The sequence below is a fragment of the Acanthochromis polyacanthus genome, chromosome 7 (genome assembly GCF_021347895.1).
Source record: "Acanthochromis polyacanthus isolate Apoly-LR-REF ecotype Palm Island chromosome 7, KAUST_Apoly_ChrSc, whole genome shotgun sequence".
In the NCBI taxonomy this organism is placed as follows: domain Eukaryota; kingdom Metazoa; phylum Chordata; class Actinopteri; family Pomacentridae; genus Acanthochromis; species Acanthochromis polyacanthus.
In genome coordinates, this window is record NC_067119.1 from 5,338,957 (window position 1) to 5,356,598 (window position 17,642).

A 17,642-nucleotide genomic window follows, 5' to 3' on the forward strand; every position below is an offset into this window, starting at 1 on the left:
TCAGAAAACTGGGAGGTTTGGAAATGTTTTCAGGCTTATTCCATCCCAAAACACCAAATATTCAGGAAGGCGGTTGCAGCACCATCTTCAATTTTACTGTGGGTGCTGCTGGTGGAAGATCATGATAAAAAAAAAAAAAAAGCTTTGTGTGCAAAATTACAGGCTTATACTCCCAATAATTTTTGAGTTATGGCATTTTCAAATTTTAATAATTTAGGCCAAAATGCCCTCCCCTCAATCCTCGCCTGGAATTTTTAGGTTTTAAAATGCTTATATCTCTGCTTCTGGGTATCACAGAGGCTTGAATTTTTTTCTCCAAGCTCTCTACATGTTGGTGATGTCCTAGAAACAACACACACACTCAGGAGAAGTCTCTACAGAGCAGGGGGGCTTGCCCAAAATGCATAAATTATTTGTAAAAAACCACTCGCGAGTAGGGTTAAGGGTGTTAAAAATACCAGAAATCTTACAGATTAACGTCTTAGCACCATTTAGTATTGCTCTAGACCAGACTTTCTTATTACTTAAACAGGGGGAGCCCTCTAGGCACATTGTTTAGAGAGATATGGACTGCTGAACATTGCCCCCCCAATGAAAAGTCCCTAATTTTCAAGGACCCTGAAGTCAATGTAGCACAGGTGGTAGAGATCTGCAAATCTGCACAGAAACCCATCTATCCTCTTACTATAGCCATGCAAAGTCCCAACTTCTAGCCATCACTGCATCATGCTCAGTTTTACCCCCAAATATTTTAGTCATCATTAGATCCAGCGAGGATGCACACGCTCTACTAAAAGCCCCTCATTGAGTCTTCAGCAGACAAAATGTGCTCACTTTGAACGTGAACTCAAAAAGACGGCAGCAGAACGTCTCCCAGGCTCAGTGACGGGATCAGATGTGCTGCTCAGAGGTCACGCTGACAGAAACGGTCCGTTCTCTGGGGAGCTTCAGAGCACAATCCACGGAGCAGAGACACTTTTTACCCAGAAACCAGCAGCAGACTGCAAATACAAAAGGCTGGCAGCTGGCGACGCCCTAAACTGCCGTGTGAACGCGGTCATGACGGCGTTCCCTGATGCAGCGTTTCCTCCCTGCTGTCCGGCCCTTCCTCCTCACACTGATGGAAACACACCGGGTCTGTGCATTTCAGCACAGTAAGGATACTTAACAGCAGCAGACAGGACGTAAAGTGGCTCGTTTTCAGTGAAATCAACAATCCTGAAGCAGAAAATACGATCCTAACTGGAGATATTGTAGCTTTAATGGCTGCTGACGTTATATTTAGAACAAAATCCACATAAACGTCCCCCTGACATGAGGTTATACGATTGATTTAGTGTAGTTTCTCGTTTTATTTCATTGTTTTTGGAAATTTTCTTTTCATTTCCAATGCAAATATTTTTCAACAACATTAAAAATATATTTTTGTCATTTTTTTAATCATTAATTTGTTGAATTTAAGCAACTATTCTCTATTTTTTAATCAAACTTTATAGATCGATTGCACTAAAAATATGTTATTTTTGTGCGATTTCTTGTTACATGTCTTTTTTTTCCAAACTATTTTCCTACTATTTAAATTGTAAAAGCAATTTATTGCAAAGTGCATCATTTTGAGCATTAAAAATCTTAATTGTTTTTCAAATATTTTCATTTTTAAACACTATTTTCTTGAATTTAAGTGATCATTTTCTGTTTTGTCAATATTTTTGACAATTTTATATAATTTATAGACAAAAGATAAAGATATCTTATTAATTGTGCTATTTCTAATTTTATTTCAATTTTCTTTATTTTTAATTTAAATTGTAAAAGCAAGTCATGACATTTACCAAAGTGTATCTTTTTCAAACATTAAAAATCTCCATTGCTATTTCAATAATTTTATCTTTAATCACTCATTTTATTGAATTTAAGTGAATATTTTATGCTTTGTCAACATTTTTCACAATTTTATAAATTTTATAGACTGACTGCAGAAAAGTTATGTTACTTTTTGTGCAATTTCTAGCTTTATTTCCTTTTTTCAATTATTTATTTTTATTTACATTTTAAAAACAAGTCATAATTTCCAAAGCGTATCTTTTTTAAACAACATTAAAAATCTCCATTGCTTTCTCAATATTTTCAATGTTTAATCAAACAATTTTTAAAAAATTTTATAAACTGAAGAAGATATTGTCCAAAAGATAGCTAATTTTTGCATAATTTCCATTTTTTTCGTTCATTGATTATTTTTATTAGCTTTTCTCCGCCGAGGAAGTCTTGTTCTGTCTAAAATCCTGAAGATTTTCACTTTATTGTCATATGTGAAAAAGAAAAGCATCAAATCTTCACATCCCAGGAGTCAGATAAATGGAAAAAACATACTTACTTTTACAAAATGACACTATTTATCAATTAGGAGCTATAAAAACAGAAAAAAAAACATAACTTATTAAAAACAAGCTCAGACTTGGTATATTTTATTGGACTTTATGGGTTTATTGGTCCATTTAGTCCAAATCTGATAAAACGTTTTGCACTTTTAAGGAAAATAACTCTTTCATAATGTAAACCTTGTGTACACTGTCAATCTATTTATTTCTTGTCATTAATATTCCACATTTTAAACAATATACTGCCCACAATGCATAATTTCATAATTTAAATGACATTTTTACACCAAATATATTATTTAAAATTGTTCCCAATAAGTTCGAACAACCTGAAAATCCCACAAAATGTGAAATTAAGTCATTTCTGGATGTGTGTAATGAAAAATCTCAACGTTTTTCCACCAAATCAACAGCTTAAAACAGTTCAAACTGAGCCTTAACGTCTCCTTTCTATGTAAACAAACAGCAGCAGTCAGACTGTTTCCACTAATCACCTCCCTGCTGCTGAAGCTGTCCTTTAACTCAGATTATATCTAAAAGCAGAATAAATCACCGTCTGTCCTCGTATTAAAGGCGACTCTGCTCCTGTTTCTTCCACATGATCAGTAATGAGGTAACTCAGGTCTAGTTTTTTTCTATCTGTGCAGGAATCTCTGTCCATCACCTCCTTTATTTCCTCTCTGGACCATCAGCTGACATCAGTTACCCCTGAACTGCTCCTCAGTTTCATGTTGCACAGCGCCCCCTGGTGGTGGCCACACTGTCTGATGGATGGACGTTACACACTGACAGAAGGTAAACTAGAGAACATGCAGGGAGATCGAGTTTTCTGCAGCTTAAGCACATTTCAATGTCTATGAAAGTCTGTTTCTGGTAAACAAAAATGGCCAAAAATGTCAATTATTGTCATAATTATGGATTATATGACTTATTGTGAGGAGGATTAGCTATTTAGTTTAGAAAATGTGTCAACATTGGTTGGTTTTGACCATTACAACCAAAAAGTCCTATTTTGATGAAGCAGCTATAAAACAGCAGCACAGTAACGTGATTGTTTAGTTCTATGAAGGACGTTTGAGGCAGTTGGCTCACTTTTTTTATTATGCTGTTTTACTAAATTAGCATATATATAAAATATGCTACTGTTCAAAAGTTTGGAGTCACCCAGACTATGTGTTTTCACACAAATGAGACAAAAAATGATAAAAGCGAGAAACAAAACGCCAAAAATAAGACAAAAAACAGCAAAAACAAGACAAAATATTACAAAAATGAGTCACAAAGTGATAAAAGCGAGAAACAAATTGAGAAAAAATAAAACACGAAACAAAATACAAAAAAAATTAGACAAAAAAGTTACAAAAGCAAGAAAGAAAACGCCAAAAATAAGACAAAAAACAGCAAAAACAAGACAAAATATTACAAAAATGAGTCACAAAGTGACAAAAGCGAGAAACAAATCAACAAAAAATGAGACAACACGAAATAAAATACAAAAAAATAAAAATTAGACAAAAAAGTTACAAAAGCAAGAAAGAAAACAGCAAAAACAAGACAAAAAACAGCAAAAACAAGACAAAATATTACAAAAATTAGATATAAAATGACAAAAACGAGAAACAAATTGACAAAAAAATTATACAACACAAAATTAAATAATTTTTTTTTAAATTACACAAAAAAGTTACAAAAGTGAGAAACAAAATGCCAAAAACGATGCTCAAAACAACAAATAACACAAAATCAGAAAAATAAGACCAAAAATACTCGTGAGAGAAAAAGAAAACACAAAACGACAAAAGTCAGACAAAAACAAGACAAAATATTACAAAAATGAGATAGAAAACGACAAAAACAAGAAACAAATCGACAAAAAAAGATACAACACGAAGCTAAACAAAAAAATTCAAAATTACACAAAAAAGTTACAAAAGCAAGACAGAAAACTCCAAAAATGATGCTCAAGAAAACGAATATAGCAAAACACAAAATGACAAAAATAAGACAAAAAACACAAGCGAGACAAAAAGGAAACACCAAACGACAAAAGTCAGACAAAAACAGCATATACAAGGCAAAATATTACAAAAATGAGACACAAAATGACAAAAGAACAATCTAGTATTTTACTTTATGATCAAAACAACTTGTCACAGTCTAGAAATTATTTTAAATTCATAGTTTTACTAATTTAAAATCTACAGGTAATTCTCTGTAATTTTACTCTTTACAAAGTCGGGCCGGATTGGACCCTTTGGAGGGCCGGTTTTGGACCTCGGGCCGCATGTTTGACACCCTCCTTTAAGCGAAACCAAGCAAAGACATTAAACCCAAGCTAAAGCCGAGGAGGATGAGTGCAGCCTTCATATCAATCAGGACAATTATATCCTCAAATATACCCCTCTTTAAGCCTTTAATATCCCCTTAATGGGGCAGTAATTTTCTAAACTGCCTCTAAGTCTCGCAGTAAAAGAAGTCAAATGAGCCTTTGAAAGTTTCTGGAGAGGACTGGCTCGTGTGAAGGCGTTTTTTCTGAGGGGTTTCTGTACAGTAACCAGCAGCTATCAGAGCGACTGTATCCTCCAGATGGGCTTTCACGGCGGCGGTCGGTGGATAATAGGAAAAGCTGGTCGCTCTCGTGTTTGGCGCGCTCAGAGGAAGCGCAGCTGTTTGCCGTGAAATGAACGGAGGCTCTGATAACAGTCTTCATCAAACACAGTCCGCTGCCAGGAATATAAATAATTTTTTTTAAAAACCCTGCTTGATTAGCAGTCTGGTTTGACTGACACCTCGCTCTGAAGGGACCAACCGGAGAGAAGCTTCGGCCTGATTAACCGGCCGCACACAGGCAGAAAAAAAACAAACACTGAAATTACAGCGCTGTGCTCCTGTTGTTCAAGGAAAAAAAACAAGGTTTAACTGCACGGACGGTTCCTTAGTGATTTTCCAGCTCAGGTATTTCACAAAAAAACACTTTAAACTGGTCAAAAGCTTTTCTGTAGCCAGGAGTTATTTTTTTCAGCTTTCTTACCTCCATCAACCAGTTACAACGACATAAAATGCAGCTTCAGGTGAGAGATTTTACATCTAACAGGAGACCAGCTGGGTCAGAAGTTCACTTCTCCTTTATCTTTCAAATATTTCATGACAGGTGAGACAGCTGAGGCTAAAATACACCAGAGACAGCTGAGACAGACACCATGTTCATGCTTTTACTCGAGTTACCGTTAAAGAGCAAAGAATTGAAGGATGAAATATGACTAAAGTATATTTACACCACCAGTCTAAAGTTTGAGGTCACTTAGAAACCTTATTTTGGAAACAGAAGCATGTATTCCAATGAAGATAACATTAAATGAATGATAAATCCAGTGTAGACATTGTTAATGTGGTAAATGACTATTCTAGCTGGAAATGTTTAATAGAATATCTCCATAGGGGTACAGAGGAACATTTCCAGGAACCATCACTCCTGTGTTCTAATGCTACATTGTGATTCTTACATTAAAAATAAAAACTTGGACATGAAATAATGATCTGTTTCTCTTAAAATTCCTAAAAATCGGAGGAAAATCCGTCCAAAATGAAAGAACATTTGGTTAAAATTAGCTTTAATTTTGCTATAACTTGTTCTGGCCAACCACCTATCCCACATTATTTTGCACTTTTCCTCGTCTTTAGATAGAATTATTCAAAAATTGTTGAAATTTACTTAAAACCTTGTTTCAAATGACACGAAAGCCATCCAAAATCACATAAAAACATGCAAAGTGACTTCAAACTGTTCAAAATAGCATGCAAATCATCTAAAAATGGCTAAAAAATTACAAAAAACTGTCTCAAAATCCTGAAAAACAAAAAAATCTATATCCAAAATTACCGAAATATGTACAAAAGCAGGCAAATTTTGTCCAAGTGGACTCAACATTTGTTCAAAATCATCGGAAAATCAATCCAAAGTGAAAGAAAATTTGACTAAAATTAATTTTTATTTTGCTCTAACTAACCTAACCAATCACACATGATGATATGAGCCTTGAAAGTTTACCCAGAATGCACTTTTTTGTAGTTTTACATAGAATTATTCAAAATTTGTTGACAGTTGCTTAAAAACTTGTTCCAAATGACACAAATGCCATCCAAAAACACATAAAAACTTGTGCAAAATTACTCAATATTGTTCAAAATAACATCCGAGATTACTTAAAAATGGTTAAAATAACTAAAAAAGTCCCAAAATCCTTAAAAATATAACCAAAAATTATCCAAAATTATCCAAATGTCTATAAAAATAGTCAAACTTTGTCCAAGTGGACTCAACATTTGTTCAAAATCATCAGAAAATCCGCCCAAAACGAAGGAAAATTTGTCTAAAATGAGATTTTATTTTGCTGACCGACCACCTATCACACACGAGCCTTGAAATTTCACCCAAAAACGAAAACTTGCACATGAAATAACAACCTATGTCCGTTAAAATACCTAAAAAGATCTTGCATCACAGCAGAATGAAACAACTAACCATGCAGATTTCTCATAAAACATGGGGGTTTTTTTTGTCCAATTGATATTCCGCCGCCCGTTTTCTACCCGGTAACACATGATTCGTATTCATCGGCGCGCTTTTCGCAGCCTCGACTTGACACAAATAATTGCAAAAGCATATTTACTGGCATAAGCATTACAGACAAATCCACACAAATTAATTCCAGCAGATGAAGCATTAGGATTTAATTACAGAAACACGACGCCCTGCTGCACCAGCGTCCTTGTTTTCCGAATACATTAAAACACGCAGAGACAAAATCCTCGTACAACTGGAGGCGATGGGAGGTTTAATGATGGCGGATGACAGGAATCTATTACAGATGAGGATTTTTAAAGTGTTTTGTATTGAATTAGTACAGTTTTTTTGTGTTTAAGGTGCACACCGAGGCCGAATAATTTGGGAAAAACATCTAACTGCAACATTTTGTGACGGATATTGTTGCTACATTTGTGCTAAAATCAAATTTCAGTTCAATATTCACACTTTGATGGATTTAAAAGATTAAAAATGCGACTGCTGCACAAGAAAGACGGTATTATTTAGCAAAATCGTTGACATGACAGTTTAGTTTTGGGTTAGACATGTTTGGAACTGTTGGAAATTTCAATCTGAAAGCAATCATTATGCAGCATTAATGCATGAAAATAAAATCAGTCATGCATCAAACACTGTTTTCTGTACAGTAACTTTTTAGTCATTTTGTATCTCGCTTTTGTTGCTTGTCATGTTTGTGATATTTTGTCTTGCTTTTGTCAGGTTTTTTTTATCCTTTTTAAAGTAAAGTATTACACCCCTGTCAAAAGTTTTGAGACGGGTTCTCATTTATTTGAATGAGAAAGTGTCTCAAAACTTTTGACAGGAGGTGTATATCATTCAGTTCCAGATACCTATGACTAAATGTTTTGTGTCTTTGTAGACATTCTGTGATCTGTAAGTTGTAATGTGTAAATGATAACTGAGGCTGAATGTTGTTGAAACTGAATTTATTTTTCTTCAGAAACTTCAGGTTAATTCCTCAAATGTGAACATTGTCAGAATGTACTTTTTTGCACTAAACAAAGGAAAAATGTGAAGTTGTGGTGATTTATAGGTTATTCTGCTGTGATTTTACTGATCACTGCAGATCAATGTGGAACCTGAACTAAGATGAGTTTGACAAAATAAAAGCCTCTCTTGCTGATTTCATTCTAACTCAGCATATTAAACAACATATGTTCAACTTGGAACAGCTGCTGCACGAATCAACCCCAATTTGTGGATAAATAAACATCACTTCACCGGGATTCACTCCTAAACGGCCAATTAAGGGCAGAAAATGTTGTGTAATGGACAAATGAGTGTTGTACTGTAAGACGCACATTAAATATGACATTTTTCTTTAAACATCAGCTGGATTTGTGGCTTCTGCTCTGGAAACTGAGCAGAACTGACACTCGTAACCCTAAACACTGGTTCCTAGTCATGACACTGATTCAGAAACATAAAAATATGAAGCTTTCTAGCAGCATTAAAGGCAGATAAGCACCAGAAACCAAAAGGAAACCACTTTATGAAGGCATAGTGTGATAATTCCTGTGATTGTTGAAAGAAACTGCAGAAAACTCACTAATTTCATCCTCCTTACTCTCTTTTCTATTGGTATTTCTACTTTAGAGCAGCTTAGATTGGAAAAATGTAAAAAAAAAAAAAAAAAACATCAAATATGCTGAGTATTTTTCTGTCAACTTCCCGATTTATTTGATGAAAGAGGATAAAAGGAATTATTTTAGGCTGTATTAAGGAGCTGATTTTTTTTTTTTGTAATTTCACTGACTTTCCCCATTTCATTAAGTTACAAATAATATTAAAAAATATAGAATTTTTTGCAGATATTCACACAATTTTTACAGGTTATGAATGCCACAGAGTTCCACAATTTTATTCTACTTCTTTTCATTTTTTTTCCACCATTTATTTTCTTTTATATGTCGGCTACATTAATGAGCAAAAAATGCTAAATATCTTTTAAACTCTTATTTCACAGACTGCTCCTGTTTTGTTAAATTACAGATGATATAAATGTGTGATTTTTGCAGATATTTACACATTTTTTACAGCATTAATGTTACATTATTCACCACTTTTGACAAAAGAAGACAGTAGAAAACTACGAATAGTTATTTTACAGATTTCCTTTGTTTTGTTAGATTTTAGATTATGCAGACGACAAAAGCCAGAAAGCTAAAGTGAATAAAACTGTGATTTATTTGGTTTTTTTTTTGAACAGCTGTGACTCCTGTAAATCTTCTCAACCCTCTGGTAACATCAATGGTACACCTCCTGTCAAAAGTTTTGGGGACACGTTCTCATTTATTTGAATGAGAAAGTGTCTCAAAACTTTTGACAGGGGGTATACACCTAAAGGTAAATTGAGGAAAATACAGGAAGTACAAACCAAAATCTAGGGAATTCAACTTGGTTTTTATTACTTTCACCTTTATAAAGAAGACATCGCGAGCAGAAACTGGAAGTTGCCTCCAAACTTTTGACTCTAATAATCATCAGTACAGTTTTTCTGCTTCTGCCCGTTTCTCTTCAGGGGAATAAAAACATTTTCCACCTGCACTTCATCCATTCAGCAGATGGAATCAGAAACGCAGCTTTACGTAACCGTCTGTGGATCTAATCTTCGAGAGGAGGTTCGTCCTCTCATTCTCTCCGACACATTTCGGAGATGATTTTTAATATTTGGCAGACACAGTGTGTGTGTGTGTGTGTGTGTGTGTGTGTGTGTGTGTGTGTGTGTGTGTGTGTGTGTGTGTGTGTGTGTGTGTGTGTGTGTGTGTGTGTCGGGCAGATTGAGAGGATGCTGGTGGATTATGGGTAGCTGAGGATTACAGCTGGAGTTTGTTTGTGGGACCAGAATAAAACCTGAAACTGTTTTCATTTGGAGCCGATGTTACACAACGACTACCAGATCCACATTTAGATAAAGAACAAACGGACAAATGTTGTTGTTTTTCCTTTTGAGGACAAGAAGCCGATGTAAACGCCACATTAGGTGATCTAATCTGGGTACTTTTTGCGTTATGTTTTCCAGATTAATGCAGGCAACTGTCATTTTTGCTCCTGTTTTGTTAAATTATAGTTAATATTAAAATTACACATAATTTTGCACATATTCACACAATTTTTACACATTACAATGTCACAGTATTACACAGTTTATTTATTATTATTGTTTATTGCAAATATTATATTATTTTTCTGGCACATTTGCAGCTGGATTTTCACCATTTTTGACAAAAGAAGATAAAGATAGATATTTTAGGCTACATAATTTTTGTCATTTTACAGATTTTCCCTGTTTTGTAAATTACAAATAATACTTTAAAAATCCAGAATTTTTTTGCAGATATTCACAATTTTTACACTTTATAAATGTTGCTGTTTCCACTGTTTTTTTTTCAAAATTTATTTATTATTATTATTTTTCTGCCTCACTTGTTGTCAGATTTCCATCATTTTTCAAACAGAAAATCCACATTATACACCTCCTGTCAAAAGTTTTGAGACGTGTTCTAATTTATTTGAATGAGAAAGTGTCTCAAGACTTTTGACAGGGGTGTATTAAACTAGAAATAATATTAAAAATATACAATTTTTAGAAGATATTCAAGCATTTTTTCACAACTTACGAATGATACAGAATTCATACTTTTTTATTACTATTATTTTATTTTTTTATTATTGAAATTATTAAATTACTTCTATTTCTTTATTGCAATTTTAAAACTATTATTTTACAGATTTAACAGATTTGTTTAATTAAAGATATATATTGTTTTTTTTCTAAATCATATTTATTTAATTACTAACTGTTTTTTCCAAATTATACATTATTATTTTATTATTAATATTATTATTTTTTTCTGGCTCACTTGTCAGATATCCATCATTTTTCAACCAAAAAAATACATATTATATTAAATTATAAATAATATTAAAAAATACATCATTTTTTAGCAGATATTCACTCATTTTTTCACAACGTATGAATGACACAGAATCACAGTTTTTTAATACTATTAGTTTATGGCATTATTGATAATATTAATATTTATTTCCATTTCTTTATTGCAATTTTAAAACTTATTTTACAGATTTACTCCGTTTGTTTGATTAAAAAAAATTTTTTTTGGTTGTTGTCATTGTTGTTTATGTTGTTGTTGTGTTTTTATTTCGTTTTTTGTAATTTGAGTTCTGGAGATAAAGGGGCAGATAAATTAAGACTTGTCTTCTTTCTGTTCCCTTTCATTCCAGTTTGGAGAAGTTTGTATTATTTAGATTTTTTTTTTAATTTTACAAATGAATGAAATAAAGAATAAAACTAAAACTAATAACGTGTGGCTATAAAATTACACTCCTTTACTGCATCTAAATCAGCTAAAAATGTCATTTTTACAACATATTTCTGCCAGATTTCACCATTTTTTGACCGTTTTTTTCTTTCACAGCAACACAACTAAAGGTCAAACATTCAATCTGCAAACGGCAACAAGTGGTCCAACACAACAGACTAATAATTGAAGGATTTGGCTAAAAAACAGCTCTCCTCTGACACAACAGCAGCCCTACAAGAGGAAATAAAAACACCAGAAAGGAGACACAAACTCCTCTGCCAAACATCTGAAACCTTCAGCTACTTCTCAGCAGGTTTTCCAGCCCATGCGGAGCAGAAAATGAGTGGAACGTGGAGGGCAGGTGCAGCTCCTGTGTGAGTGGAGCTCAGTTTGTGGCACACTGACCCAAATACAGCGCAGTCTCAGACGCAGCGTGCTGGCACCACATGCAGCTCTACTTACTGCAGAAAAAACCACCACGGTGCCTGGAATCACCCAAATCACATCTGGCACACACAGAAAAAAAACATCCCTGCTATGAAAACGACGCAGAAAGTCACACAAAGTCATTATTAGCAGTAATCTGGTGCTTTAGGACGCTAAAGTGTGCGTAAAGACGCATTCATCCGCAGCTGGATGTAGATATGTATGAAAGAGTAAATGAAGTGTTTCTGTCAATCACACTGATGAACAAAGCCTCAGCCTCCTGTTGCCACAGACAACCATGGAGATGCACCGCACCTTTTTCATCCATGCAGCTGGAAATAAAACAGATTTTAGAGCCTCCTCACCTCGAACAAAGGAGCGTTGCTCTTGTCTGGAAGTGTGCATCCCAGTAATTCAGCCAGGAACTTTGCATAGAGGTGAGAGAAATATCCCCGAGATGCAGAATCAACAGGAGAGTCTTCTTTCAGTCGCCTCGTCAACTTCTTTGGGCGTTCAAGGACCCTGAGTTCATATCCCTGATTCCTTCCACCTCCAGAGAGAGTCCCGGGAAGGCGGGCGAGTGTGGCCCGAGGAGAGGTGCTGAAGCGGCGTGCAGAGAGCAGAGCAGCCGCTGGATGATGCCGGAGCTTCGGAGGCTTTTAGCGGTTTGTCTCCTTCCAAAAGAATTAAATCCAGAGTGGACGAGCAGCAGCAGCAGCAGCAGCAGGTGGGGCCCAGCTGAGAGGGGACAGGGAGGGACGACGAGCCGTCAGGTTGTTTTCATCGACCGGAGTTTCCCACAATCCACAGAGGAAACACACCTGGACACACCGGAGCCTGATTGGACGAGAGTCAAACACGTGACGCGTTTTTCCCCCTCATGGAGCATTCAAGACTGACAACTTCAATATTTAATGGATTTACGGTTGACAACAATCAGCATACTGCGGAATAAGACAAAAACAAACAAAAAATAAATAAAACGTAAATCAACAGTTTTTGAGAGTTTTTTATAGTATTTTTTTTAAAACTGTTAAATACAGATAATTTAATTTGTGATATATAATATCTACAATACATAATATATGCACAATTGATTGTGTTATTGTATTTTAAAAATACTTTCCAAATGTAACTTTGAAAAATACATTAAACTGCATTTTAAAAATACAGATTTACAATACAGCTTGTTTAATACACAAAATTAAATTTAAAATTAAATTATAATATTTTTCACAAAAATCACTATTTTAATATGTAAAATATAAATATATAATATCTACACAATTTATTGTTTTGTTGCATTTACATACCTAAAAGATCAATTTCTAAAAACAGAAAAAATGACTCACACCTTTAATATTTCATGTCTTTCAGGTTCACAAAGCGTTTTTAGATGTAAAAAATAAAATTGTTAAATACAAAAACTTCAATTTGTAATATATACAATCTACATATATAATATTTAGACAATTTATTGTTAAATTCTATTTTAGGATAATAAATAAATACCCTTTTAAATGAACTTATTTAAACACTTTTAAAATGTATTTAAAAAATAAATTAAAATAAATTTTATAAATTACAGACTTTCCCTGTTTTGTTTAGTACAGATAATCACATGAATAAAATTGCTATTTTAAGATATAATATATATTATATAATATATAAAATAAATAATATGATATCTATACAATTTAGTGTTTGTTTCACATCTTTAATATTTCATGTCTTTAAGGTTGCCAAAATTCAACATTCTGTAAAATAATAAATAACTTTTTAAATAACTTATAGATATAATTATTTTTAAAATGCATTAAAATGAATTTTTAAAAATTGCAGATTTTCTTTCATTTCATGAAAATAATTAAATGTATGAAATTACAAATTTAAAATACACATTATTTAAATTAAATTAGTAACATTTCAATTTCCGATTTTCCTTTTTAATAAAGACAGAAAATTAAATTCATAATAAACAATACATTTCTATACAATTTATTGCTTTATTGCATTTAAATCACTAAATGATTTTATTTGAAAAAAGAAAGTTTATGCTCTCATATTAAAGACAAAAATGCTTTTAATATTTCATGTCTTTAAAATAATAAACCTTGGCGTACTGACAAAGAAATAAACAAATAACTTTAAAAAAATCAGCAGGTTTTTTTACACTTTCTAAATGTATTTTTTTAAATACACTGATTTAAATTAAATTGATAAAAAAAATGTAAATTTACATATCTTCCCTCTTTTGTTAAATACAGACAACTGAATTTATCATATATAATATATACAATAAATAAAATAATAGCTATACAATTTATTGTTCTGGAGGTCACACTAACTTTTTAATCTCAGCCTCTGATGCAGAAATTCAGGGAAACTGACAAAATATCTTCAGGAAAACAGTGAAGCTTTACGAAACCACGGATTTATACATGAATCATTTTAAAAGCTTATTTTCAGTCCAACTTTCCAAATTCACATGATGTTGTTGCCTATCAACAGAGGCTCCACCCACTGTACTGCACTGAGCCCGTTACTGGGCGGAATGAATATTCAGCGTTACTGTCTTTCCTCCGTCTTCGGCCCACAACGGCTCATCTCATTGTGTGATCACATAAACATACACACATATGTCTATGACATTTACACATATGTCTATGTGATCACTCCTTCCTCCCCCCAGACGAAAATATTCAGAGCTTCTCTCTTCCCTTCGCCTTCGACCCACTTCGGCTCATCCCGCCGTGTTCGGTTCATCTCGGCTCCTCCATTCGTGTTTCTTACCACCACCCGAATGGCCAGGTTGCTGCCGACTCTGACGTCACGCTTCACTTCGTTGCATAAACACAAGACAAGATGCTGAAGACCTCCGCTGTTTGGGAATTCTTCAGTTTAACTGAAGACAAAACGAAGGCAAAATTTGGACCCGGGAGATCAGACGAACGGTTCCAAATATTCGGGCCCCCCGTCGGACGTTACGGGGCGGAACGAATATTCGGATATTCGTCTTTAATAGGGCCCGAATATTCGGAGGCCAGAAACCACTATTCAGGCCAGCCCGAGAGATCTCCAGCTGGAAAATCAAGAGCTGGAGCTGAAAAAGGAATTGGCTGAAGAGGAATTTCTCGGTCTGCAGCAGCAAGAAAGAACTCTCAAGGACGAGAAGAAAGAGATGCAGAAAATGATAAAGGAGCTGCAGGAGCAAAATATAAAGTTGTAAAACAGCTGGAGGAAGTTGCGAGAAAGCCAGACAAATCTGACAACAATGGGAATGGAATGTCTGATTTGCAGGCAGAGATAGTAACTCTAACCAGAAAAATAGCTCAGCTGGCTGAACAGGTGATCCAGAAACATAAAGGTAATCCTGATGCAGCACGCAGGTTCAACTCCAAGTCTCAGCTTTTTGCTGTAGGTTTTCTGTCTGTCTCTCTCTCGCTCTTACCTGTCAAATAAAGCTAATAAAAAAACATAAAAAACAAACAAAAACTTAACATTTATTCACAGCTATTGGTAGTCATAAGTATATATAAGTGTAAAGGTGTTCAGTGAAGAGGCAGTTTTTAGTCTGAGAGGGAATCTGCAGATGGAACTTAGCATGGAACAATTCAGCAAGATGATCGTATTTGGTCTGTTTTTATTCATTCTTATTTTATTGTTTCACGCTTTGAGTTGTAAGATCTTGTTTGAAACAGCAGCTAGCTATATAGTAGGGCTGAACCCGAATATCCCAAATATCCGTTCGCTACGGCGGTATCCAGATAGTATATGCGGAACGAATATGCGGCGATACAGTCTTCCCTCCGCCTTCGGCCCACATCGGCTCATCCCCTCGTGTGATCACATAAACATAGAAACATGCGTCTATGAAATATACACATATGTCTATGTGATCACCCCCTCCTCCCCCAGACGAAAATATTCGGAGCTCATCTCTTCCCTTCGCCTTCGACCCACTTCGGCTCATCCCGTCGCGTTTGTTTCCACCACCCAAATGGCCGGGTTGCTGCTGACTCTGACGTCATGCTTCACTTCGTTGCATAAACACAAGACAAGATGCTGAAGACCTCCGCTGTTTGGGAATTCTTCAGTTTAACTGAAGACAAAACAAAGGCAAAATTTGGACCCGGGAGACCAGACGAACGGATCCGAATATTTGGGCCGTCTCCGTCACAAGCCCCTTCCCCTGTCAGACGTTACAGGGCGGAACGAATATTCAGATATTCGTCTTTAATAGGGCCTGAATATCCGGAGGCCAGAAACCACTATTCGAGCCAGCCCTACTACAGGGGCGATTCTAGGATCAGAGGTTTAGGGGTGCTGAGCACCCAGAGGTGCCCAGCCAGGCAAGATAAATTTCTTCATTGTTTTGTATGTTTTAATGCAGTTTCACTCCCACATTTGTGAAAGAAAAGCATAACACTTTTTGAAAAGGTCTGTGACTAAACCATCCAATCTGATAAAGTTTATTTAAATGCTGAATCACAGCAAAGGAGGAATGCACTGAAATCTTAAAAGAAACATATTGTAGTCCTAATTTCTGGGAAAAGACGACTCATTTAGATACAGCAGCTCCTCAACATACACATAAACAGCATGTATGTTTCTGGAGTAAACCATCCCCCTATACCAAGCACCAAAAAACAAAAACAAAATGTACCTAGGACTTATTTTTTGACTTTTATTTGAAATGTGATGCACAGCATTTCTTTCCCTGGTCTGCACGCTCTCATCTCCCAGAGTCTCTCCTTGTTCTCTTCCTTTTATAGTGAAATTAAACAAATAGAAAAACCAAATAGATAATTAGGAAAATGTAATGATGTTCTGTTTAGAATGAAGTCCACTGATATCTGTTAAGTGTGCTTCTGGAAAGCATATAATGTGGGGAGAACACATAACTTCCATGACATATATGAAAAATTATATTGTGAAAGGCTGTTTTTCTTTGTCATCTTAACAGTTTGCGTGCCTCTATTCTCTGTTTGTTTTCTTACCTGGTTCTTCCTGACTTTGCACTCTCTCCTCTCCTTCCCCTTTTTCATCTCTCCCTCTTTGGCCTGACAATCATGCACAAATAGATTGTATTCAGTTAGAGGAAAAATTATATAAATATGAAAAAATACCAATAAGAATACAAATAAATAACGTCCTCTCTCTCTCTTTGTAATGTCAATCTAAAGGTAAATAACCAAACACTGTGTTTTATATCTGATAACAGATATAAACACTGATACATTGATCCAACTTACAACATTACTCTTGATAGATAGACCATTTGATCTTACACTCTTACCTGAACCTGGCTCTTTTCTTTGAAAAAAACAATCTTATGTCCATGATGAGGCTGTCTGTCTGCACACACACACAATAGGAGTTATAATGTTAATGGGCATCCGGTCAGTTAGCTAGTCAGTAGCACCTTGGCTTTAATATTAATTCATGCACTGACACAACAGCTAGCTTCTCTCAGTCCTATTCAAACAGACACTGACCACCTGTAATGTTTGCTAGCTAGAAAAAAACGTAAGTTAACTCCTACCTAACAACATAAACAGTAACCTTTGATTAAATGTAGCAAAAATGAGGACTAGTAATGATAATAATGTGTTGGTATTGAGTGGTAGAAGTTCAAACCAGGTACTCACACCACTACGGCACATTACCTTGTGGGGCAGCGCTTAGCTCTGCAAGTAGCGGCTCAGAGCCCGAGTTGGGCAAGTTCAGCAGGATCAACCCATTTTGAGGCAAGATGGGGGGAGGGGGTGCTGTATTTTTGTTGTTAAAACATTACGTATCAACCAAGTACTGTATGGTTTTTTACACTTTTCTGGTTTGTTAAAAAAAAGGACATGCGATACAAAAATAAAAATAAAAATCTTTTAAATTTTAGGGGTGCTGGGA

The 17,642-nt window shown here is 34.9% G+C and overlaps 1 protein-coding gene across 1 annotated transcript in view; it reads right to left on the minus strand.

The window, feature by feature from the left end:
- rasgef1ba (RasGEF domain family, member 1Ba) overlaps nucleotides 1-12,370 on the minus strand; it is a 169,998-nt gene extending 157,628 nt beyond the window's left edge. Inside the window, exon 1 of the mRNA XM_051950397.1 lies at nucleotides 12,101-12,370. The gene's annotated coding sequence lies outside the window, so the exon portion shown is untranslated. The remainder of the gene's footprint in view (nucleotides 1-12,100) is intronic.
- Between the last annotated feature and the right edge of the window lie 5,272 nt (nucleotides 12,371-17,642).